This window comes from Carcharhinus amblyrhynchos, chromosome 3 (genome assembly GCF_965287045.1).
Source record: "Carcharhinus amblyrhynchos chromosome 3, sCarAmb.v2.hapA, whole genome shotgun sequence".
In the NCBI taxonomy this organism is placed as follows: domain Eukaryota; kingdom Metazoa; phylum Chordata; class Chondrichthyes; order Carcharhiniformes; family Carcharhinidae; genus Carcharhinus; species Carcharhinus amblyrhynchos.
The window spans coordinates 24,743,243-24,763,513 of NC_137326.1; the positions used below are offsets into that span (position 1 = coordinate 24,743,243).

General features: G+C 39.7%; 1 protein-coding gene across 3 annotated transcripts in view; it reads right to left on the bottom strand.

The window, feature by feature from the left end:
• Window positions 1-20,271, bottom strand: part of ptpdc1a (protein tyrosine phosphatase domain containing 1a) — a 117,604-nt gene that overhangs the window by 66,592 nt on the left and 30,741 nt on the right. For 2 of the 3 annotated variants that reach the window (XM_080186292.1, XM_080186291.1), the window contains exon 2: window positions 11,223-11,275. The exons of the other annotated variant lie outside the window; for it this stretch is intronic. The gene's annotated coding sequence lies outside the window, so the exon portion shown is untranslated. The remainder of the gene's footprint in view (window positions 1-11,222; window positions 11,276-20,271) is intronic. 3 annotated transcript variants of the gene reach the window in all.

The following is a 20,271-nucleotide window of genomic DNA, read 5'->3' on the forward strand; positions in this document are numbered from 1 at the left end:
TTTTCCTCAGTAGCATTCCTGCCCCTCACCAAGATAATTATTCAAAAGTTAGTCCAGAAAATGATTATCATAGTCCCTTTAAAAGCTGCTCCTTAAGCTACTCTATGCCTCAGACAATAGGGCACAATTCCTAAACTGAAAGTTAGAGTCCTGTAACTTTGGCCAGTGTAGAATTATGATTCACATACTTAAGCAGCCTCATCCCCTGTTTCAGGTAGGTCAGCTACTTCTGCTTTACCAAAGAGCCTTGCGTATCAAATATGTTCCTGAGGTATCTCTCCCAATTTCCAATTGTTGGTCACCCATTCGTCAGTGAGAAGAGGGAATCTGGCATTAGAAATAGCGTTGAAAAACTGAATGCGACAATGTTTTATAAGAATGGTGTCTAACTAAATGACTCAATTTCTAACTGACGCAATTTCTGATTCAGTCCTACATCTGATATAAATAAATAATGTCTATGGAAAGTATTGTTCCAACTAACAATAGCATTTATGTCATTTGCCTAAAATTCAAGCAGAAAATATCAAAATGGAGATGATTTTAGAAACTTTAGGTTTAGAAATGTCAAATATCGTATTTAGGGAAAAAATCTGAGTTTTGGGTTGTGACCGTAGCATAAAACTGCAGATGTTAGGCTCAAATCCACATATGAAATATTTATATCACCATTTGCTATGTTTTTTTAAAATTCTCATCCGACTCCCCCTCCCCATGAGAGAAAAATTATAATTACCCTCAACTTAGAAAGAGAGATATTTATTTTCAAACCAGTTTACAGCAGGCTAACATCTTTGATTGCACTGTAATTACTAATCCAATAAAATATTAAGATAAACAATTCATTACCTGGTGTCAATATTAATTAGTTGTGGTAGCAACCTGTGCCTGGTAAAGCCTATAAAACTACTGACAAGATGTTAATCTTTTTCTCAAACAGCATTCAGAATAATTTACATTTTCCACCATCGTGACTTATACCAGATGTGGAATTCCTACGAGGAAAAACTTCATCTCCGAATTTCAAGACACTCAGGGCCCTATTTTACCATTTTGATTCGAAGTGCTGGGCAGGTTCGAAACTGGGAGTGTTTGAGATCCGACTTTTAGACCCGTCCTCGGGTTTCCCAATATGCACTTTGCTACAAAAATATCAGCAATTCCGAATCACACTGCAGAAGCCTGTAGGCGGGGCTTAATGTGCCCAAAATCTGCAACTCCAAATTGGCGCCTCCAACTGCACATGCAAGAAAAAAAAGACAGAATGCTGCTCCACTGGCACATCCCTCCTGGGCTGGATAATGCCTCCCTTGGCCCCCACAGACATTGCCCCATCCCTCCCAACATTACTGACTCCCTTATCCCCGCACTCCCCTACCACTCAGATCGATCATGGGCCCCCATTCCCCCCAACTTCCTCTCTCTCCCCCCCATTCCCCCCAACTTCCTCTCTCTCCCCCCCATTCCCCCCAACTTCCTCTCTCTCCCCCCCATTCCCCCCAACTTCCTCTCTCTCCCCCCCATTCCCCCCAACTTCCTCTCTCTCCCCCCATTCCCCCCAACTTCCTCTCTCTCCCCCCCATTCCCCCCAACTTCCTCTCTCTCCCCCCCGTTCCCCCCAACTTCCTCTCTCTCCCCCCCGTTCCCCCCAACTTCCTCTCTCTCCCCCCCGTTCCCCCCAACTTCCTCTCTCTCCCCCCCATTCCCCCCAACTTCCTCTCTCTCCCCCCCATTCCCCCCAACTTCCTCTCTCTCCCCCCCATTCCCCCCAACTTCCTCTCTCTCCCCCCCATTCCCCCCAACTTCCTCTCTCTCCCCCCCATTCCCCCCAATTTCCTCTCTCTCCCCCCCAATTTCCTCTCTCTCCCCCCAATTTCCTCTCTCTCCCCCCAATTTCCTCTCTCTCCCCCCCATTCCCCCCAATTTCCTCTCTCTCCCCCCCATTCCCCCCAATTTCCTCTCTCTCCCCCCCATTCCCCCCAATTTCCTCTCTCTCCCCCCCATTCCCCCCAATTTCCTCTCTCTCCCCCCCATTCCCCCCAATTTCCTCTCTCTCCCCCCCATTCCCCCCAATTTCCTCTCTCTCCCCCCATTCCCCCCAATTTCCTCTCTCTCCCCCCCCAATTTCCTCTCTCTCCCCCCCATTCCCCCCAATTCCTCTCCCCCCCAGCATCCCCCTCACTGATCTCAAGCAGAGAGCCATTGGACACTAGGCACCTACTTTCTAACTAACTGGAGTGCCTGAATTGGATTTTTGTGGAACACTTCCGTTTCACACTGATTCTGGATAGGCGAACATAGCAGTAAAGGGGAACATTCTGTTAAGTTCAGGTGTGCAGCCCATTGAGTCAAGTTAAATGCATGCAAAAGCATCTAAATGGCTGTTGAATCCGGTTCCTGCACAGTCTCGATCGTGACCATTTTCAGGCTCTGGGAAAAGGTGGAACTGGTGCGGAGGCCGGCGCGGATCGCACTACTCGCCTCACGTCTGACTTCACCAAGTTTTCACACCCGAAAACGGGTGCAACGCGATAGTAAAATCGAGCTCTCAGTATTTTAGAAATGCTGGACAGTAGAACCTCCCGCACAAGTTGCACTGTTCTATAATCTAAGAGTTACTGTAATTCATCAAATTTGACCAGCATTTTATATAACATACAGAAATTCTAATGTCACAGTATCACATAATTGTTATGGCGCAGGAGGCAGCCATTTGGCCCACCGTGTATGCACTTGCTTCCCAAATGAGCAAGATGACAGTGTCATTTCCCTGCCTTTTCCCCATTCCCTTGCACATTGCTTCTATGCAAGTAATCATCTAATGCCCTCTTGAATGCCTTGCTTGAACCTGCCTCTACCACATATCCAGGCAGTGCATTCCAGACACAAACCACTGGCCATGTGAAAAGGATTTTTCTCACACCACATTTGCTTCTTTTGAAAATCATTTCAACACTGTGCCCCATCGTTCTTGATTCCTTTGAGTAGGAACAGCTTCTCCCCATCTACTCTGTCCACTCCTCTCATGATTTTGAACATATCTATTAAATCTCCTCTTAGCCATCTTCTCACCAAGGAGAATAGTCTCAACCTCTATCTATCCACAGAACTGAAGTTTCTCATCCCTGGAACCATTCTTGTAAACATCTGTTGCACTCCCTCCAATATATTTACATCTTCCCTACACTATGGCGTCCAGAACTGTACACAAAACTCCAACTGAGGTCTGACTGGTGTCTTGCCTAAGTTGAGCATAACCATATTGTACTAAGCATGCTATGCGCTTATTAATGAAGCCCAGGATACTGAATGCTTTATTAATTGCTCGCCACCTGTCCTGTTGCAATTATCTACACATATACATCCAGGTCTGTCTGTTCCTGCACCCCCTTAAGAATTATACCACTTATTTTATATTCTCTGTCCGTATTCTTCCTACCAAAAGCATGACCTCACACTTCTCCACATTGAACTTAGTGTGTCGCTTATCTGTCCACTCCACCAATTTGTCCATGTCCTTTCAAAGTTCTACACTGTTCTTCCATGTTTTGAGTCATTTTTGATTTTGATTTCATTTACTGTCATACGTATTAGTATACGGTGAAAAATATTGTTTCTTGCATGCCATACAGACATTCATCTGCAAACTTTGAAATTATTCCCTGCACACTAAGATCTAGGGGACATGTCTCCCACCCCACCGCGCATCTCCCAGCCCCGGATTTCTGGCCCTGTCAGATTCCTGGAATTCAGCGGAAAGACCAGATAAGTAATTTTAATGTTATTTAAATGTGATTAGCGGACCTGTGACTGAATTCTGCGGGGCCACTAGACTTTCCCACCCCACCACAGTGTTTCACACCAGCAACATTTACAGTAGCTCCCAGTAAGGGGGGGGGGGGGGGGGGCGGGTTTGCTGGTTGGCACAGCAATGGTCGGCTGTGATTGGACAACGGGGGTGTTGGGGGTGGGCGCAGGGCAGGACAGCACAGCACTGCAGGGTTCCCAGGCTGGCCAACGATTGAACTGGCCAAAGAGGGAGGCTGATTTCAGCCTCCCAGATGGAAACAGGCCCTGCCCCCTGAAATCTAATGAGATTCATGCTGGTGGCCTCTGCATAGAGTGAACAGAGAGTGTGGGAAATTCTTGTCTGAAGTCCCACTGAAAAAAACCAGCGTGAATTACTCCAGTTTTCCCGTGAATCCAACAGCACTTTTTGGGGGAGAATTCCACCCCTAGTGCACTAATACATATCAGGAAAAGTAACAATCTCAATACTGACCCCCTGGAGAATCTACTGCAAACCTCCCTCTAGCCTGAAAAATTGCCATTAACCATTACTTTTTGTTTCCTATTACTCAGCCAATTTTGTATCCACATTGCTACTGTAGTTTCTAAAGCACGAGCTATAATTTTTCTCACTAGTCTGTGGTGTGGCACTGTATCGACAGCCTTTTGAAAGTCCATGTAACCACATCAACAGCATTACTCTCATTGATCCTTTCTGTTACCTCATCAAAAAACCTCCGACAAGTTAGTTAAACATGATTTTTCCTTTAAAAAAAAATTTATGCTGGCTCTTCCTAACACTCATATTTTTCCCACGTGACTACTAATTCTATCCCAGGTGACATCTGTAATAAAATCCAACAAGAAAACCCATTCCTTCTTCCTAAAATTCATCTACAGCTGATGCAACATCTTGTCCATCCTATCATATCTGCATCTATTTGAATAGGAAATGTCATTCGTGTAGACTTTTTAAAACTTGTGTTGAAGCAACATGGTCATATGTATAGAATGCTGGATAAATATCAGTGACCAACAAATCTTGCTGTACTTGTTTTCCAGACAATTGAGTGATGAATCAGAGTAACTGAGACTTGATGCGTTGCCTAACGACTAAGTACTACGATGTGCAACAGCAACATAAATACACAGCAGAAACCCGATGCTTTCACACTAGTTTAAGGAAAGTTATTACTGTACCTGCCAGAAAAATGAATTTTCAAACTACTTAATCACATTGATATATACAGCAATTTCTTTGTCTTAATTTGCTTAAATTCAATTCTCCCAATACGTATTAACAGAGAATGCAGCAAATAGTAGCAAAATAATACAAATGGCATTAACAGTAAACAGCAGCAACTTAGACAAGTAGGATCCCAAATTATATCACAAATTTGCTGCACAGTGCAACTTCCTGCTGACTTTCAACTAAAAAACTGCACCCAAGAACACATTGTTAATTGTAACTGTGGACCAACTGTTTGGACAAGTAACACAGCAGGGGGATTTAAAGCAAGTATAAAGATGAGACTAAAGATACAAAAATGTCTGGTGCTTTGCTCCTGGCACAAGGATAGGGAAGCAGTCGATGGACTGAATGGCCGCCTTCTATACTGTAGGGATTCTATGATTCTTAAGGAAATTTCTCCCAATGATCTCTGTCATTTACTCCACTGATGTATTTGGAGTCAGGAAGAGGTTTCCTCTCCTTAAATACTTCGTTATTTGGTATACTAAATTCCATGGGTATTACTGGTACATGTTCACACCAGAGCAGGGAAATATAATGGATTGTTGTCAACACTACGTCAAGACAAAGAGTTGGCGGGGAACACATCCCCAGTGACATCCACTGCCCTGCACACAATTTCCCGCTCCAATGTATGTGTACATAGATCCCTGAAAGTTGGGAATCAAGTAGATAGGCTTGTTAAGAAGGCATACGGTGTCTTGGCGTTTATTGGTAGGGGGATTGAATTTAGGAGTCGCAGCGTCATGTTGCAACTGTACACAACTCTGGTGCGGCCGCACTTGGAGTACTGTGTGCAGTTCTGGTCCCCACATTACAGGAAGGATGTGGAGGCTTTGGAGAGGGTGCAGAGGAGGTTTACCAGGATGTTGCCTGGTATGGAGGGGAGGTCCTATGAGGAGAGACTGAGGGATTTGGGGTTTTTCTCGCTGGAAAGAAGGCGGCTAAGAGGGGATCTTATTGAAACATATAAGATGATTAGAGGTTTAGATAGGGTGGACAGTGATAGCCTTTTTCCTCGGATGGAGAAAGCTAGCACGAGGGGGCATGGCTTTAAATTAAGGGGGGGTAGTTATAGGACGGATGTCAGGGGTAGGTTCTTTACCCAGAGGGTGGTGAGGGATTGGAATGCCCTGCCTGCTGCGGTTGTAAATGCGCCTAGTTTGGGGGCATTTAAGAGATCCGTGGATAGGTTTATGGACAAAAAGGGATTGGTTTAGGTTAGAGGGTCATTGTTTTTTTAACTGGTCGGCGCAACATCGTGGGCCGAAGGGCCTGTTCTGCGCTGTAATGTTCTATGTTCTAATGAGTGTTAACTGGCTGCAGGCAGGACTCCCGCCCCCGTCCAAGTTATGGCTTGCAGAATTGTGACCTTATCTGGTTAGACAGAAGAAGTCGTTCAAGAAGATGATGGGGACTAAGTCTGGGAACCGAAGACCCAACTAAATTCAAGGGATCCTAGGACAGAGAACCAGTGGGCAAGGATCTCAAGGAACACACAAAACACTGGCTAGACAATAGGTGGAGTGCAGTATTCTGCTTTTGTAGTCTCATTGCAGAAAGGAAAATAAAGCTATAGATCAACCAGGATGATGGCACGGATGGAAATTTTAATTGCAAACAGACTCTTCACACACTAGAACTATTTCTACTGCAGTCATTTTAAATTGTCTAAGAGAGTTTAAGAGAAATATATTTGACAGCAGACTGTTAAAACGGATGATTTTCAACAGAAGTGGATAAGTCAAAGACCGGAGCTCAATTTCCTTTTAAATATGCAATGTCTAAAGCTGAGAAAGATACAAGATTATGGAAAGTGAGCAAGAAGGTGAAGACTAGATTTTTATTGCTCCAGTTAAAAGCTAGCAGAGACAAAACATTATATTACAATCTTATATGGTTTATCCAGTAGTTGACAAGAGCATCAAGCTTTCACATTAATACCAACCAACGCCTTCCAAACCAGCAAGACCTAGGAACTTGGGACTTTTAATTCCAGCACATTGGACTTGCTAATCTATTACATATTCAAATCACAACATTCTAGTTGCGTTGTACCTGTAGCAGTTTATTCATGGAATGTGGGCATTGTTGGCTAGACCAACATTCCCCATCCCAAATTTCCCCTCAGAAGAAATTAAAGAAGAAAATTCAATTACCTGAATTCAACAGGGAGCACTCAACCCGCAGGTTGGAAAGAAAAAGCCAGTTTAGCAGCTCAGCATGTTCCAAATACCCAGGAATCGCATCTCAGGAGAACCATTGGTATCAGAAATAACCAAAAAAAAACCAGAAAAACTATGAATCTCTGGAATTCTCTGCCCGTTGAAGTGGTGGAGGCTAAATATTTTTAAGACGCGGGTTGATGGGTTTTTGATAAGCGAGGGGATTAAGGGTTATGGGGAGAGGGCGGGAATGTGGAAGTGAGCCACGACAGATCAGCCATAATCTTATTGAATGGCGGGGCAGGCTCGAAGGGCTAGATGGCCTACTCCTGCTCCTATTTCTTATGTTCTTATGTTCTTATTCTAGCTCCCTGAAAGTAGCAGATAAATTCACTGGAAAACAGATGGTTTTGGCAAGCATAGCAAATAGATATTAATTACTGCAACTCAAAATGACATCACCCACTGTACATACATTGCTTTTCTATATTGGAGTTGGAAAATAGAGTGGAACAGATTACAAGCAGCTGTGTTTGTATTAAACCAATTCAAGATAAAAAGAACCTTCAATATTTAACTGTGTATGAATGTGTTTGTTTGTGACTAATTGTCCTTCACAAAAAAATTGTCGGTTGGTAGTACAACACTTTGAGTATTGCTGAAAAACAAACCTGTCAAAGCTTTTTGCTTTATTCTCATTGGGAAGGATTTCCAACACCAACAAATTTCAAAGAAAACAAAAAATTATACCGCATGAAAAAGTGGCACTTTGGTTGGCAAATATATTCTGATTGATAGCGACATTGCCATAAAGAATGCATTAGGGAACAGTTATCCCCCAAGATTTTGTTTAAATTCAGATGAGGCAAATCAACTCCAGTGATAGAAGCATTGCAATAGGGAATGCACCAGGGAACAATTGTCCCCAGAGCTTTGACTTAATTGAAAAAAAAGCCGAATGCCTGGAAATATTCTGTTTGCAAAGGACACAGCCCTGAATATGAATATATGTAACTTTTAGAACGCATAAGCGAGTCACATTGTGAGCCTGACTGAGTCTTAAACTGGTTATTTATGTAATTCTTAGCTCAGTCACAGAATCATATCTAATGTTGGACACTATGTTCTGAGCATTTCAAGCACTGGTTGGTTTGGATACAGTCAGCATTCTGCCTGCTGCAAACAGTCAAAGGGATGTGTTGTTTGACCTGTTTCACCAGGCATTGGAACATATGTGCCTGACATCACACCAGCACTGAAATTCATACAGCGTAGTGTTCATTTTTGGTTGTCTTTTTAGCTTGATAGTAGCATCTTGTTACAGGAGAATGCCACTCCTGTTGCTACTACATCATCACAATGTGAAGCAACATGAAGTATGAAAAAATTTGCTATTTAATTTTGAGTTTAATAATTGCTGTTCTGATAGACTTGAGAAGAAAAATGAACAAAGCGGTGTTTTTATTAAATGAATGATAAAAAGAATCCCCACCCCTCACCATTCTTCATAATGTCTTGCCACAGTGTTGTGTGATCTTATTCCACATCAGTGCTGCAGCTGTTATTTTACAAAGAAGCTACTTACAACATATCAAAGTATTATACATCAAGTACATACTTGAAGATTAATTTTATTTTGCATTGTTCTTATTAAATCATTTTTTCACTTTGACAACTGGATGGTCACATTGAAACACATTTAACAGAAAATTGATAAGTTTAATTATAACTATCAGCTTTAATTTTGGAACAGTTTTACACATATATTTCACATTATTAACCTCCTTCAAATTGCATGCCTTCAACTAACACAATTTCTAATTCTCACAAAGTAACAGCTGAATTGTTATGGCTTCATCATCCCCATGTCCTTTAGTGAGTCAATAAAAATCTAATTCTTCTCAATTTTCCAGATGTGTCTCAAGTCCAAGCAACAGCCATCACTTCTTACTTTTCATGGCTACACAGTCTATTTTTATAAGCTTCAGTATTACTTGATCTCAAGTGAACGTCTACAACAATTCTATTCCTCATGCATTGAAAGTGGGTTTTCTCCACATGATAAATACTTTTTTCAACAATTCTCAACAAAGCATGATTATACTGAAGATTACGATAATACTGCCATATCTTATTCCTACCCCTAAGCTTCACTATGTTGAAACTGAAACTGAACATTTTCCACTTCAATTTATTCTTTCCCAAAACCTGAAATTATGTAACTTAACTCCTGCAATATTTCCTTCCTCCTACAATCTTCAAGCTTTGAAAACCAAAGCTTGACTTAATTTAATTGCTGCTCACTGATTTATCTCATCATCTTTGATTCTCTTCAAACTTGGTGGCATCCTCCATGCGAGCCTTGGCCCTTATCCCTGGTTGCATCCAAAATTCTATTTCCCTGATATAATATGGCACTCTACATCCACCGTTATGTTTGTAATCACGTAATTCCTCCCTCATTTCATTTCCTTTCTGTCAGTATCAATACTGGCCTGCAACAGCTGTCAGGAAGCACAGTAACAGGAGGTTTTACAAGTGCAATAGAGCATGGGAGATACTGTAAAACTGTTCGGGAGAAAATTATTGTTTAAAACTAAAGTGGTCTGTACGTTGTAGTGGTGAATTCATAAAAGCACTAAACTGCCCGAGAACTAGACATTAAATTTGTCCACAATTCAGCAAATATTGGTTATCCTGTACAGGCCTAGTATAGGAAGTGAAAAAGCAACTTACATTATTGCAATATAAGAACTTTTCTGAATCTAGAAGAAATGTGATGTTTCCATCTCTTTCTGATTGCCAGGTTGGGGGCACAGTGAGGTGATGGGCGACCATGGGATTGGAAGGTGACAGGGGTTCGGGGGGGCGGCAGTTTGGAGGGATTGTCTAGAGGGGGAAAGAATTCCCTGAAGTGAGATTGGAGATTCTTCCCCCCACCCCCACCGTGACTGTGGGGAAGAAAACATATTCCCCCAACTCACTCACCAAGAGTTGTGGAGGTGGCGGGGGGGAAAGAGTAAAGAAAAATTCACATTCTGACTTGGCACTTGGCCTCCTAACAAAAACATTGTTACTGTAGCCAATTAAAAGATGATCAGTTGATGTACCTGCTTCATAACTGCTTTGAAGACTTCTACAGCAAAAAGTGCGATAAAACCTAAATCTTGCATTGCAACCACTGAAACCATTTAAGAAATTACTTTACTACTTAGTTACGTTATCAATTTATTGCCTGTCCAGTGAATAAAAAGTCACCTTTAGAACTAAGAATTGCAAACACGATTTAAACAAACAATTGGAAAAAATGCACTTAAAAACATTTCCTTAAGTAACCATAATTGTTTCTCCTGTAAGACATTACTAGTAGCAGATGAGTGAATTACACAATGCATTACTTTTCTACCACATAATAGTACTTATTTGGCCAAGTTCCTTTCCCTTTAACTAGACAGCATGTTAATTTAACATGCAGGAAGAGCAGGTCAACCACTTACTAATATTAAACAATTTAAGATGACCTAACCCTACCCACAGTACTGCAAGAATTTCCTCTCTGTTCAGGTCTGCAACCTGCTTAAATAGTAAAAACAGTTAACTATCAGGGAGGTCCCAGTCAATCATGTGAGTTTGCATGTCAGAAACTTATTGCACAATTCTGGATATGGATATGGCATTAAGGAGGGTCAAACAAGCAATTATAATTATGTAAAATTCTGAATTAATGAGGCCTTAGAGGAAAAGCCATTATCAGAAACAGGAAAAATTAAGCCTCTGTTCATGTTCACATATTGCACGAATCCTTCCATTTCACTTAAAATCCTGTACATTCATTGCTAAACATTTTGCCTCTCTTTAAATATTGGATTTGTGGTTGTAATAAAATGGATCTGTGGCTGTTAATGCCACCAAAATCTCTCTCCCTGGACAGGGGAAGCTAGTAAAGTCTTATTCTAAATCAGGAAAAATTCCAGCCACAACAACACACTATTGAAGAAAAGGTTAATAATACTCACTATTTTGATGGAATTATTATCCACTGCTCCTAGTGTTCACATGGTTGTTGGGCCTAAACAGACAAATGAGACATTGCATTACACAAAGGCCACTTAAAAGATATTTACACACAACTGTCAGCGAAAGTAAAGTTTGGAAGTCAGGACCCTTTGCTGTCAGTGGTAAGAAAATATATGATCTTGAGGTACCTTGCAGAGATCCAATGCACAAATAGTGAATCAACTGCATCTTGACATTTAAATATATATCTTTTGCATTTAATGTGATTGACCAGGAGCAGCATACGTGACCTTTATTAAATTTGCAGTATATAAATTAATTGATCCAATTAAGGATTTTGTCTGTGATGCAAGTTTAAAAGGTTTATTAGCTCAGCTAAGGTAACAGCAATTTTGAGTTCTCATTCACATACATTTTTCCCATCCCCCATCCATCTCACCTTAATCCCTTTTCAGTTGCAATTTCTATTTCCTTCCTGCATAGATCATCACTTAATCTTACCATTAGTCAATAATGGCAACTGTGCCTTTAACTTTTAAAATCTTCAAAGCTGACCAGTTCTACATTACACTGTTCGACTGATGGCTGGGCATTATGTTCACTTTCTCTGGTAAAATCACAATTGAAATTTGACATGACCTAAGCAAGTGTAACCAAAATATTGAAAACATCCCTTGTGAATAATACTGATTACAATGCTGAATAAACTGGAATATAGTATGCATAATTTACACAGGAATTGAAAAGTTAAAATAGCTTTAAAACTACTCAGTCAATTTTCAGGTTTTAAATGCACTTGGTTAAAATATATGCTTAAAAAAAGTTCCTCCAGAATAATTTTAATGCTGCCATCCCTTCAAGGATCACTAAAAAAAATTGTTGTAGAATCCCACCAACATCGCTAATCTATCGCCATTTGTTGACTCTGGATTAGGTAGTGTGCTTATTACATCTGTTCCTGGACAGAACACTTTCTAGAAAACAGGGTCAGGCTGCTTGTGGGCACAACAACACAGCTGCAGTGAGTACTACTATTGATGTTTCTGAACATAGTGAATCTGACAGTAGCACCAAATAGCTGTTGCACTTCTGCTGGGGGAATTGGCAGTTTCAATATAAATTTGATGTTTTACACCATTCATACGAACAATACAAAAGAAAAAAATTGCCAGTTTCTGTTTTAAAAAAAGATAGCATAATATGCACAGTCACCTGTCTAGAATGAAATTTTTAGGGCACAAATATGTTCATGATCACAAGGTAGTCTACAAATAATTTGACTCTTAACAAATAAACCAGTGGAAGTTGTTGCCAAACAGTTCTCACGTGCTCTCTTTTACTAGGAACCACCAAACAGAAAAGGAATATGCTGCAATTGTCTGCAATTAATAGAATCCTTCATCGTTCCTTCACCTATATTCTAAAACAGGTGATAATTCTCTGTGCAAATCCAGAACAGGGCGGACAAACTTCCACATTAACCAAGGGACTTTTAAGGTTTCAGATGGAATGTCTGACAGCCTTCATTGCTTTTTCAGTAGATCAGATTTCATGACTTTTATTTGTTACGCCAAATTATTATTCAGGTTTTCTTTCTACAAAGAAATAATGTTACAAGTATTTTTGCAGATTAGAAATTCTGGACAACAGTTAAAGATCACCTCATTTAAGTCAAATAAGGTGAACAAATCACATCAGAACAAACAGTGTGTTTAAACTGCATCATTACAGAGAAATAGGTTTGAATGGAGAATTTAGCTCAATCATATCTGCTATTCAGTAAGTACTATTTACTACAATAAAAAAAGCCCATTAGTTCATAATTTTTAAATCAGTACAATGTTAAAAGGAATGCAGGAATTTGAGACACCAGGATGGATCTGCACAATTTTATTTTGCTGTATAACAAATTCATTTATGTAGCAGAAAGTATATAATGAATTGAGCAAGTAATCATTGGAGGGCTGTGTGTGGAGGAGGGAGAACTACTCAGTATGGACTTTGCCAAATCTTAAGAGAAGCAGAGAAAGCTCAGGCAAGGTTTGCTAGAGGTTTCCAGAATCATGAAGGGTTTTGATAGAGTAAATAAAGAGAAACTGTTTCCAGAGGTAGAAGGGTCAGTAACTGAGGGAGAAAAAAATAAGATTGAAGAAATAGATGTGACATGGGGATGGTGAAAACACATTTAATAGTAACCTCTGAAAGAGATTGGATGAATAAATGAAGGCGGAAAAGCGGCAAATCTCTGGGGAAAGAATTGCAGAATGGGATTGGGGTGGCAAGGATGGCACAATGGTTAGCACTGCTGTCTCACTGTGCCAGGGACCTGGGTTCAATTCCCAGCTTGGGTCACTATCTGCGTGGAGTTTGTACATTCTGCCACATTTCTCTGTGGGTTTCCTCCCACAGTTCAAAGGTGTGCAGGTTAGGTGCATTGGCCATGCTAAATTTTCCCTCAGTGTACCCGAACAGGCACCGGAGTGTGGCGACGAGGGCACTTTCACAGTAATTTTATTGTAAGTCTACTTGTGAGTAATGGATAAACTTTTTTATGATTAGAAAACTCTTTCAAAAAAAGGCACCACAGGCATAATCGGACAAATAGGCTCCTTCTCTGCTGTTGGCACTGTATGCACTTTCTATCAAGTTTGATCTCCCCGAATGTTTGGTTGGTCTGTCATCCAAGAGACTGGAGAAATAAGTGTCAAAAGACATGGACATCAAACTCAAATTACAAGGGGGTAATTTCTTCACACTTCCTCGACCAAATCAAGCAATGATGCAACTACATTCAGGAAACCACATGTCAAATTCCTTAAGATAGAGACAAAGACATTCAGAGCACTTATGGAAGAGGCTAATGGCACTGAATCCAAGGCATCTATGGCCTACCAAATTTATAATGGTAGTCCACAATTTATTCTTTAAAAGCAATGAAAGCCTAGCTAACTGATTAACAGAAACAAATGGTAAAGAACTATTCCTAGTAAACACAGAGAGTGATAATAAGATTATAGGAAGTGACTCCACTTCTGGTTTGAAATACTGTTGAAATATTGTTTCCTACATTTAGAAAAATATTGATTACATAGCATTTTCTAACATAACCAGTGTGATCCATACAAGATTAATATAATCTTTCATTCATTGAATGGTTTCCTAAAATTCAAGTGGTCTTGCTGATACTGGCTTCATGTACATTGTTATTTTATCACAGCCACCCTTTTGGTCAGCCTTCAAACATGCATAAGCTTTGCAGTTCAAAGTGAATTACTTTAATTATGGAAAAGGTGTAAAGGAGCTCATGGGGCTCTCTGGTGAATCTATTCCCAGGTATGGAAAAATTCAATAATTTATAATTCCAAAGTGCATAGGACACCAGGCCGATATCTCCAACTGACTGCCAGTAGTTTCAAGTTTTTGTCTGCACTTGGGTAACTGAAGAAAAGGTATTTGTACAGGTGTGCTTTGCACAATACAGATTTGTTTTGTCAAACCTCATTCTGCTATTGTCATTTGTTTTATGTTGGCATCATATTGTTTTAAAAAAAGAGTTTCAATTTGTTTGATTACTTCAATATGCTGGCCTAATTATGTTCTTGGTGTATGGGCAAAGTCCAACCACTAGTCTGAGTAAAATAGCAAATTCACCTACATTAAAAATGCGTCTGTGATTCCTTTGTCCATCACCTTAACTGGTCTTTAGATACTAGGAATTGTTCCTATACCTGTCATCCAACCCAATCACAGTCATAAGCACGTTTTGTAATATCACGAGTGCCCTCCTTTAAATAGTTCATAAAGATTGTGAACTCAACTCCACTTGTGATTATTCCACAGGCAGCAATTCTGCATTTATAACCTCCTTGTGCTTCCAATTGTCAATTTTGCTTTCAATTAGCCAGCTAATGGTTAATTTCACAAGTTTTTAAACAAAAAAAATCCTCTTTATAATAGGATAGAAAAGATTTTCATTAAATGTTGGTTGCCCTTACAAGTTGCAAGTGTATTCTAATATATTTAACTTCTGAACCACGCACAGTAAAGCAGCCTACGTACTATGCTCCTCAATACTTAACACTAAATTTGAGAATATCAGGGTTCAGTGATTCGAGGCTTTAGCTTTGAAACAGTATTTCAAATATTGGAGTTTGTTCAGATCATTTAATGGTATAAATTATATGTTTGGGGAGGCACTAATGATTACCTACTGCAACACCTGTGATTCAATATACCTGACACCTGTCAACTGAACTGGCAAATCCAAAAACAAATGGAAAGAAAATGAAATCATTCCAATACACAAAATAAAAAGATCTTAACATATTCATTCAGGGCTGCTGTTCACCTTCCCAGACTCAGTACATTTTTTCAATGCAGTATTATTGCAATCACACCCAAATTACTCCCAAATCGAACCCAACTTTAATATGTAATAATAGTTTTATGGCAAACTTATTAATGAATACTACATGGTTTGCCAAATGCAAGAGAAAACATTCTTTGAGGCTTGTTTTCATTTTAGAATGTAAATTGCAATCATGCCTATGCTCCTAATATACATTTTACCTCAACTTGCTTGCGTTAATAGTAATGTATAAATCAAATTGAAATTGGAAAAACCTGTGGTTTTACTTCAGGATCCAGTGAGGTGGTCCAGTGCTCAAAGCTATTCCTGCTTTTTGACCATACTGAAGTACTTAGGACTCTCATAAAGACCTTAATTCATACAAAGTTTTGAAATGGGTCACTCAGTAATTAGCACATATGGCTCTGGCCAAAAAAATAAACTCTCCATTTACTTGTACAGATTGACAGTAAAAGAGCTTGCATCTGTTTAGTGGATAATTATGCCACACCTTTGTAGCCCCAATTCAGCGTGGGTTATATTTAATGTGCTTCAAACAAGTCACAAGACCTAAAAACAACTCTGGTTATTTTCCAAGTGTTACACTTTAAAATGCAACCTAAAAAAGGGCCAAGTCCACAAACCCTCTGCAAGAATACAGAAACCTTTGCTAAAATATTCCAAAACACAAATGTTTAGACTGAGTATAGCATCCATTTTCAATTCATTAGGAAATTTTGCTCAGCCATCTTTGGGATTTACAGCAACACTATTGTCAAGATAGGTCATGTGGCCCAAACAATTTGCACCACCCAGTTAATTTACTGGCAAATTTTACAAATGAAAATTACTCAACAAGGATTTTGCTTGCAAAAAAAATGCCACAACTCTGATTTTGAAATTTCTATTAAAATACTCTGGAGAAAGCTTTATTGCAGTTTTTTTTGTATTCATGGAATACGCTTGAAACACTTCCACCAATTTATAAACCAATGGCTTTAGTTATCACAACGACAGAATGAAACAAAAAATAACCAAAATGCCTTTGCAAAGTGTCAGGGACTCAAACACCAATTTTTTTTTCTCTTTAACTTCAATTTAACAAACTAGAAAGAAAAAAAAGTCATAATTATCTCTTATGATTGTGCACCATATTGATCATCCCACCCCCACCTCACATCCATGCAGCCATGTACATGGCAGAATCTAGTTCAAGTGAAGTACCTCCACTGACACTACCTGGCCAAGTTCAAACATTAGCGATAGCAGTACAATGCTGATACCCATGCAAAAAAAGCCCCATCTTGAACATGGCCTTCAAGAGAGTGTGGGAGAGATGCGGGGTGACCTATCACAATGTATATTCATTCATTCTGTAGTTCTCAATTTAACATAATTAATACCTTGACTTTCTATTCTCAATTTCTTTTATCAAATAAGAAAAAGGCTCCAGGTCAGAGAAAACTAAATGGCGTGGTTAATTCAAGTGTTTTATATTTGTACTTCAGCAAATACAATAAATCTCTTATGAATATGCACTTCATGAATAATTTCCACAGCAAAATTAATCCTATGTAAACATAATTTCCTAGGACACAGACCACATTAACAATTGGCATAACCAGTAGCTGATTCTAGCATCAGAATTTAAATAAAGGTTAACACCCATGTTAAATCATAATCATATATTCAAGTAATTGTTTAAAATTTTAAGTTTATTTACAAATAGGCTTACACTGCAGTGAAGTTATTGTGAAAATCGCCTAATCGCCACACTCAAGCACTTGTTTGGGTAGACGGAGGGAGAATTTAGCATGGCCAATGCACCTAACCAGCACGCCTTTCAGACTCTGGGTGGAAACTGGAGCACCAGGAGGAAACCCATGTGGACACGGGGAGAACGTGCAAATTCCTCAGTGATCCAAGCCAGGAATCGAACCCGGGTCCCTGGCACTGTGAGGCAGCAGTGCTAACCACTGTGCCACCATGTCGCCCCAGAATTGACAGAATTTGATTAAAATTCCTATACTGAGCTTTAGGAATTATTTGTACTTCACTTATAATTTACACCAGCTTGGTAACCTACTACGTGGTCAGGTACCGAGTATTGCACAGTTTTATGTAACATTTATACTTTTATTTCTCTCGCACAAATTCCAATTAATCATCTTTTTCTTAGTTATTCACTGCAAATGATCATATACATCCATCTATGGGCAAATTTATTAGGGTATAAATTAAGAGCATCTCCTGACTGCTTATAAAAGGTAAGTGTACTACAGAACAATACCAACAGGATGCCACAAGTTCAAACCCCAATTTGTACTAGGTTCAATCATTCAATCTTAGATATTACCAGGTAATGCTATAATTAGCCACTAGCTTGGCCCAAGTTGAGTAGTCTGCCTCACTCTCTAGAATCAGAATTAAAGTATAGTTACTTAAGTCATCATATTTGATAATGTATGCATTTTTCAAAGAAACTGAATCACAGAACGATTACAGTGCAGGAGGAGGCAATTCAGCTGGCCAAATCAATTTGTCTCTCTGCAGCAGCAATTCCGCTAGTCGCATTTCCCTGCCTGATTTTTGTAAATTTCCCCTGCAATTTTTTTTTAATCACTAAGTGTTTTTCCAAATCGCTTTTGAAAGCCAGAACTGAATCTGCCTCCACATCCTCTCAAGCAATGCATTCCAGATCAAAACAACTTGCTATGTAAAAACATGTTCTTTAATGTCACATTTATTCTTTTGCCAATCACCTTACATCTAACTCCTCAGGTTAAGAGCCACTCTGTCAATGAGAACAATTTCTTTCTATCTAAACCCCTTGTGATTCCTCATCTCCCCATTAAATGAAAGACTGCTTATTCTGAAACTGTGCTCCCCTTGGGGCTAGATTTCTTCATGAGAGGAATCCTCTCAGCGTTAAGCCTGTCAAATATCCTCTCAACCTTCTCATCTCAAATGGCAACAACACGAGCTTTGTCAGCCTATCCTCCAAATCAGTCTCCCATACTTGGAACTATTCTCACAAATGTTTTCTGCATTCTCTAATGCCTTCACATCAAGTTTAATGCTCAGAATTAGACACAATACTTCAGTTGAGACTGAATCAGTGTTTTTTAAAGGCTCATCGTAACTTCCTTGCTTTTGTGCTTTATGCCTGTTTTGTGTGAGCCCTTTTAACCATTTTTGCAACCTATCTGGCCACCTTTAATAACCTGTGATCATATACCCCAGCTCTTTCTCTGTTTCTGCATTCCTTTAGAATGGAACATTTCAGTTTATATCCCCTCATTCTTCCAACAAAAATGTATTACTCCACACAATTCTATATTACATTTCATCTGCCATGTGTCTGCCCATTCCGTTAGTCTATGCCCTCCTGAAGTCTATCACCATACTTCTCATTGAGTGCAATAGCTACAAATATAGTTATCGGCAAATTCTGAAATTGTATATTCAAGACTAGGTCATTAATATACACCATGAAAATCAGGGTAGATGCTGAGAGGATTCCTCTCATGAAGAAATCTAGCCCCAAGGGGAGCACAGTTTCAGAATAATCAGTCTTTCATTTAATGTGGAGATGAGGAATCACAATGGGTTTAGAGAGAGAAATTGTTCCCATTGACACAGTGATTCTTAACCAGAGAAGTTAGAGTTAGATTGTGAATCCAAATTATGATCTTAAACTGGTTGTTAGGGTAACTCTTATCACACATGAGATTGTTCAGTAAGTGCTAAACAATCACAGAATCACGTGTAACATTGAGTTTATTTATTAGTGTCACAAAAAGGCTTACATTAAGACTGCAATGAAATTACTGTGAAAATCCCCTAGTCACCACACTCCAGCACTGTTCGGGTACACGGAAAAAAAATTTAGCATGGCCAACGCACCTAAATAGCATGTTTTGCAGACTGTGGGAAGAAACCAGAGCACCCCGAGGAAACACACACAGACACAAGGAGAACATGCAGACTCCACACAGACAGTGACACAAGCCAGGAATGGAACCTGACGCTGTGAGGGAGTAGTGCTAACCACTGTGCCACCATTTCGTCCATTATACTATCTGCTCTTGATTTTTGCAAGCACAGGCTGGTTGAGAGTGGTCAATACTCTGCCAATTCAAATAGCTGAAAGGACATGCTACTTGATACAATCCAGCAGTTTTGAGATTATGAACCTGGCCTGCCACCATTTCTGAAACTTACGTGCTACATTATTCATTTGCGTGATAGGCAGAACATCTTTTTAGCTTAATGGTAGCATCCTTTTAGCAGAAAAGGACCTAATCTCGGAATAGTCTCACAAATGTCCTGTACAGACGAGACTTCACTATTTTTTACATTTTATCCCCCTAGTAATAAAGGACAACATTATATTTACCTTCTTAATACCTGCTATACCAGCTTGCTAACTTTGTGGCTCATGCACAAAGGACACCCAGATTCCTCTGGACCACAGAATCCTGAAGTCTCTCTCCAATTCAATAATATTTTGCTTTTCAATTCTTCTTACTTTCCCTCATCTGCCAAATTTTGAGCCACTCGCTGAATCTATCTATACCCCTCTGCAGACGGAGACCTCCTCCAAACTTTCTTTCCCACTTATCTTGTATTGTATGAAAAAGCTTGGCTATGATGCACCCAGCCCTTCATCAAAACCATTAATACGTAACACTATCAAA